This window comes from Barbatula barbatula (genome assembly GCF_947034865.1).
Source record: "Barbatula barbatula genome assembly, chromosome: 12".
In the NCBI taxonomy this organism is placed as follows: Eukaryota; Metazoa; Chordata; class Actinopteri; order Cypriniformes; family Nemacheilidae; genus Barbatula; species Barbatula barbatula.
The window spans coordinates 15,091,994-15,098,008 of record NC_136775.1 but is presented as its reverse complement, the minus strand read 5'-3'; positions in this window follow the sequence as shown (position 1 = coordinate 15,098,008).

Sequence of the window (6,015 nt, the reverse complement as noted above, 5' to 3'; positions counted from 1 at the left end):
TGGAGATTCGTGTATATCTGTGTGTTGATGCTTGTGTGTCTTAGTGTATGTGGTTGAGCACATTTGTGTCTGGGGAGGATGGAAGGACAATGTGCACGTTATGAATTTGATGGATCGGTAAAGTGACAACCAGGCCAGAAAGCAAACGGTGGAAAAAAAGGGGTCTACACATATACTCCCACATTAAAAAACTAGCCATTGTACTCTATGCCTCAGAGTATCCAAACCATGATATGTATATAAAGCCACTTAAAAAAATAACATTTCAAAATTCAGTTTCTGTTTTTAAACAATATTTCTTCCAAATAAAAATACTAATTTCTATTTACATTGATTTTGTTGAAAGTCAACAGACACTGAACTGTAATGGCCACAATACATTTAGAAATGCTGAATAAATGACAATTTGGCATGGTTTTTAAATTGTTTCCATGGCTGTATATACTCATTTCCCAGTAAGTAAATAGGATTCCTATACAGTAGTATAGTTACATAAAGTTCAAGATTATTGTCAAATTAATTAGCATACTGTATATAATAATGCACTCTGCTGTAGTGTGACACTATCTAGGATTCAATAAGGCTGTGAGCATGTGGCACTCTTTGTCTGGACGCAGTGACTTCATTCGTCTGGCTTCCAAGACCTTTCATTGTGAAACTAGGAACTTCAACCGATTTTTTTAAACATGCAGGGAATGTGTATGAACAAGATGATCGTGTGCTCTTTGCCAACGTCCCCAAAATGCCCACAGGGCTATTTTCCACAGAACTGAGATCACAAAGTTAGCTGATTTAGTGTGAATTCCTGCGGCTTAGCCGGTAAAATGTGTCAAAATCAAAATCGTCGGTTTGACACCCATGAGAAAGATAAACTGATTTAAAGAGACAGTTCACCCCAAAATAAAAAAGATATATTTCTTACTTGCTAGCCCTCAAGTCATGCTAAATGTGTGTGACTTGCTTTCTTCTGCAGAACAAAAAAAGAGATATTTTGAAGAACGTTGGTAGCCAAATAACACTGGACCCCAAAACCAGAAACCCCTGCTGACTTCCATTGTATGGGCACAAAACATTGTGTTTCAAAGGTTAATAAATGATGACAGTTTTTATTTTCGGGTGGCTATGACCCAGGTGGTAAGGTTGTAACATCTTGGTACATTTCTGCAGTGATGCACACGAGGGTGCACACACCTTTCCTTCACAGTCACAGTGGAATGTTCACGGTGGCTTAAATGTCTTACTCGGGTGAAACTGTCTGCATTTAAGTACGTGTGTGTAAAATATGACAAGAATGGGGTGTATTCTCTCTTTCTTTTCTCTGGTACATAAACTCATTATGAACGATAATGAAAAGAATAGTAAAGGACTTAACATTGTTTATATTGACCATTTTAAGTTGTAATTTCTAGCTCCTGCAGCTCGCGATAGATCATCACGAAACATCTTTCTAACACCGCCAGTAACCTTCCATAGTTCCCATGGTAACATATTTAATACGCCGTTTTGCGTATTATGCGCGTGGTGTGACCGAATCGCCCCGGAACGCGTCTTTGATGCCCAAACGTGTTTGTTTGAGACACCACCGGTGGCCGGGCTGGGTCTACATCGCTGTTCTGCGCGTGTCTATCGTCCCTTTAAACGTGGTGGTTTCAAAGGGGACCAATTCCGATCATAAAAGACCAACAATAGCCTACAAAAAGGAGAAACCACACCTCTGGCGTTAAACTACTGTATATACGACGAAAGCAGAGGGGTCTGATGTGACAGGTTTAATGCAGCATGCAGACCGCATGCACCCTTCATACTTTTTAAGACGGTTCAGGGAAACAATGTATATATATACGGATAAGACGTCGATGTATCCGTCACCAAAGACCACTTGAATGGATATTCGTTGCGTAAATCATTCAATATAGCGCGCTCTTCGAAAAACGCAATACGTTGTTTATTGAAGGTTCATTACAAGATTCTTCAATCCGCCGGGATGTAACTGTTTTCCATAAAGGATTTTAATGCCGGGGTCTTGCTAAATCCCTCTTGGGGGGGACGGTCCCCCTCCGGTGTCATTTTCGCCTTTATTTCGAGGCCCTATAACGCACTGAAACATGAGCACACGCGCGGCGCATAATAAGGAGAAACGGACATAATACAAGACAACGCGTGTCTTACCTTAAATGTGTTAATCCACACTCTGGATATGACTAGAGCTGTGAAGTAAAAAGAAAGGTGGTCTCTTGTTTTTCTTTTGAGTGTGTGATTTGTAATAGTGCAAATGCGGCTTTTCACATTACAGCGATCGGGTGAAGCCGCAAACTCATTCACCACACTGAGAATAAAACAGACAGTAAAGAGAAGTGAGGGCAGCGGGAGGCTTCACCGCAACGCCGAGGCTTTCTCAGTGTTGACCAATGACGTTTAAGATTTACGCGCAAAGTCCCGCCTTCCAGATAGCGATGGAAATTAAAGGCCTTAACGTCCCTTTAAACCCGCCTAGCGAGTGTGGCACAGCGGGCACGCCTTTGTACTGGCGGCCGCCACCGTGATAGCCAATTACACGCGCGACGATAAGATTGACAGGTGGAACTAACCAATGAGCGCTCTAAGAGGAGAAGCTTGACCGCATTGACACGGCCGGCGGCCAATCGGAGAACAGCAGCAGGTGCAGCTGCAAGACTGTCGCGCTCTTTGTTGACAGCAGCGCAGTCTGTCTGCGCTCTGCGTGACGCGCGGTGGAAGCCGGACGCCCCAGATTCCGCATTAATGCCTTTTAAGATTGCACCCAACAATTACACGCGTAACACAGAAGTGGAATAAGATGGTATTAATATTGCATGCTATATTCAGAAGTCGACTAAAAACTTTTAAAGTATAGGCTACATTTTGTTAATTATATTCATATATGATCAAGTGATTATTATTTTACAGATATTAAAAATCAGTTCTGATGTTCATTGTTTATTCTTTTGCCCTTTCGAGCACACAACAACTGAAATCTAATTAAAGGAGAAAATAAGTCAATGTGACACACGTTTGTTTATTCTACACATGTCCATAAGGCTCATTCTTTCTTAATGTGAGTGTTATAAAAACATACAACGTGGTGACCCAAACACTGCTAGACCAATGACTTCATTTAGAAAACAAAATTAAAATAGAACATGAGCCACACGGTGAAGTCCCGCAGTACTGAATTGTGGAGTGATGAGAGCATCTGATATTTATTCAGGGTAATGGTTTCACTTAAGCATTTAAGAACGAGGATGAGGTCAAAGTGCAAGTGATAGGTCGAAATGTCACAATGAAGTAACCAGACTCACAGAAAAGCATCCGGTCACATCATGGCCATAAACAAGCACACATGCACAGACAAGAACCGATGACAATAATAAGAAGCAAAAATTATCTATTCAAACAGAGCCTATAGGCTTCGTATTAGGATCTTTATAATGTGGTGACTGCAAAGTGTAACCTGCAATATTTGAACTAAGATCAAATCCAGTGCATTTTAGTCCATCAAAAATGCACAAGAAGCCCTTCAAGTCGTCGTATACAGTTTATGACATAAACACTCATTTAACATGTTTCAACATTTCTTTTCAAACCCTCACAAGCCAGATCACTATAAAAAACACACCACTGAAAAACTTGTTACACTCTTTATTTCTGGAGAAAAACCCGTTCGACCACGTGCTTTAGGGCAGAATGTTTTAGAATAGCTATTTGAGAATGAATGGAAGATAGAAAAGAGATAAAGTGATAGATGTCAGAACGACACAGTGTAAATAAGTCAGTAGCTATTACTGTAAGCTACAAACACAGTGACGCAAGCACAAAACACAAAAGTCTACAATCCAAATAGTTTGATTATAGATGTATCATCCAGCAAATTTCCAGTGCTGTGTAATACTGCAGTTTTTTTTATCACCCTTCGCTCAAAAAACATTTCTTCATATAATTTTTGTCCTATACATAGTTGTCTTTTTATTTTTTGTCTGTGCATTGTGAAAAACACTACAAGTCAAGATTCGGACACACCCGATGTTTGTATGTATCTATGATGTTTTGATAATTTTTTTACACACATTATTTTTACAAATACATATTAGTTTTTTTACTTATAATTCTAAAATGGGAAAATAAGAATGGTCGGGGGGTGTGTCCAAACTTTTGACTGGTTGTGCTATGCATGTATAGATTGTGATAGAAGTTACATTGAAAGTGCTTCACACAATCTGTGGTTTCATGGTGTCTTTGTGTACCATAATACAAAACAGTGCTCTAATATGAAAAAAATACAAAAGAAATAGTACAGTGCATACTGAAAGTGCTGCAGAATTTCAGTAGTTTCCTGCTCTGCAATGGCTCTAGCAGCTACCCTGATATTTAATTCAAGACACAGAAGTTACTGCAACAAGTAGTCATATTATTTAGAGAGAAAATTGCTGACCAAATAATTCTGTTTATGTTTAAATTTCCTTTTCTCTAAAACCACTTATACTGGTTGCGGTCACTTGGTGTCACTGCTGTGTCTCTGTCGGGTACATGCTGGAGCAACTGCAGGTGAGTGTTGATCGCCAGATCCAGTCAGCCCACTGGGTCGGTGTCGCAGCCCTCCTCATGTCAAAATGAATTTCTCCGTGCCTCTTTTCTCCCCGACACACACCCTCCCCCCAATCTGTTTTTGGACATTAACCTCCATCCAGTCTGTTTGACCTGAATCTCCAGTGGCACTATTCCCCTGCATTCTGACTCAATCACAACTCCAACTTAAACATCTTAAGAACAGGTGCATTTATTGGCATATTTGACCCTGTCTCCTTTTTCTGCCCTTCGAGTCTATCTTACCTCAGTTTGTTCTCTGCAAAACTCCCATTTAAATTTGGGGCATTTCCAGTCCAATTTCCGAATAACGCTTGTTTAGACAAAGTCGGGCCGAGTACCAAAACAACATTGTAGCCAATCTGCAGTAAGGTGCACAGTGCACAGGATAGACATAAGTCCAGCCGAGCGCTGACGCAAGCAAAAAGACATCAACTACGGCTTAGAGAAATCGGACACCCTGCCTTTAACCAAAAATGAATTGCATTGGCAAATTGGCAGATAACATGTTATTTGCATGTGATGTCCACATTTTTAAAGCAGCAAATTCTCGAAAGAATTCATGTATATTGGATAAAGTGCAAACAAAGCAATTCAAACTAAAAACAGTTTAAAATTAAAACTGTATGAGTCACATGCAACCTCCACCATCTGACATCACCATTGCAATCCAGCAATACCGTCATATATTATCTGATTATACGTTTATTTTTATTAATACTTTTATTAATCACTGTTCTTAAAAGAACACGTACACAAATGTCTAGAGAATGATACACTATAATTTATATACTGTATATATGTATATCAATTCTGAAATGAGTCGCCTTGTTGTTCCATTACAGCGAGGCACCAAATCGCTTGCAAAAACCTCATTCGGTGCCCTGTGGTGGAATGAACTGCCAGCCTCCTTCACAACTTTCAAAAAACAGCTCAATATATATATATACAGTATAAAGTATGATTTTGAAAATTTAATAGAAAAGAGTGAATGACTAGAAACTGAAATAAGACCAATGCAGACTGATTGGTTTAACTGGATTACGGGTGTTTGTAAACAAATTTGCAGGTGCTGTTTTAGTGAATTCACTCCATCTCGCCTTTTCGTTCCTTCTCGACCAGTGAGAAGCGCATTTCCCTCCCCTACTCTCTATCTTTTGTGATGTCTTTTCTCTCTGTCTTACGCATGACCCTATTGTCATTAATCAGCCCAATGTCCTACATTGTTCCTTTATGGTTCTCTTTGCCTTTTAGTCCCCCGTCCGAGTCCGTCTTTCCAGACCTTTGTCTCTATTCTGTTTCTCTGTCTCTCCCTACCCCCACTTCAAACTCCTCCTCTGCATTCTGGCCCATTTCCATTCTTTTTCATTCTGCTACTCTGACCATTGCTTTCCCCTTTGATGCCAGGCGCATGGC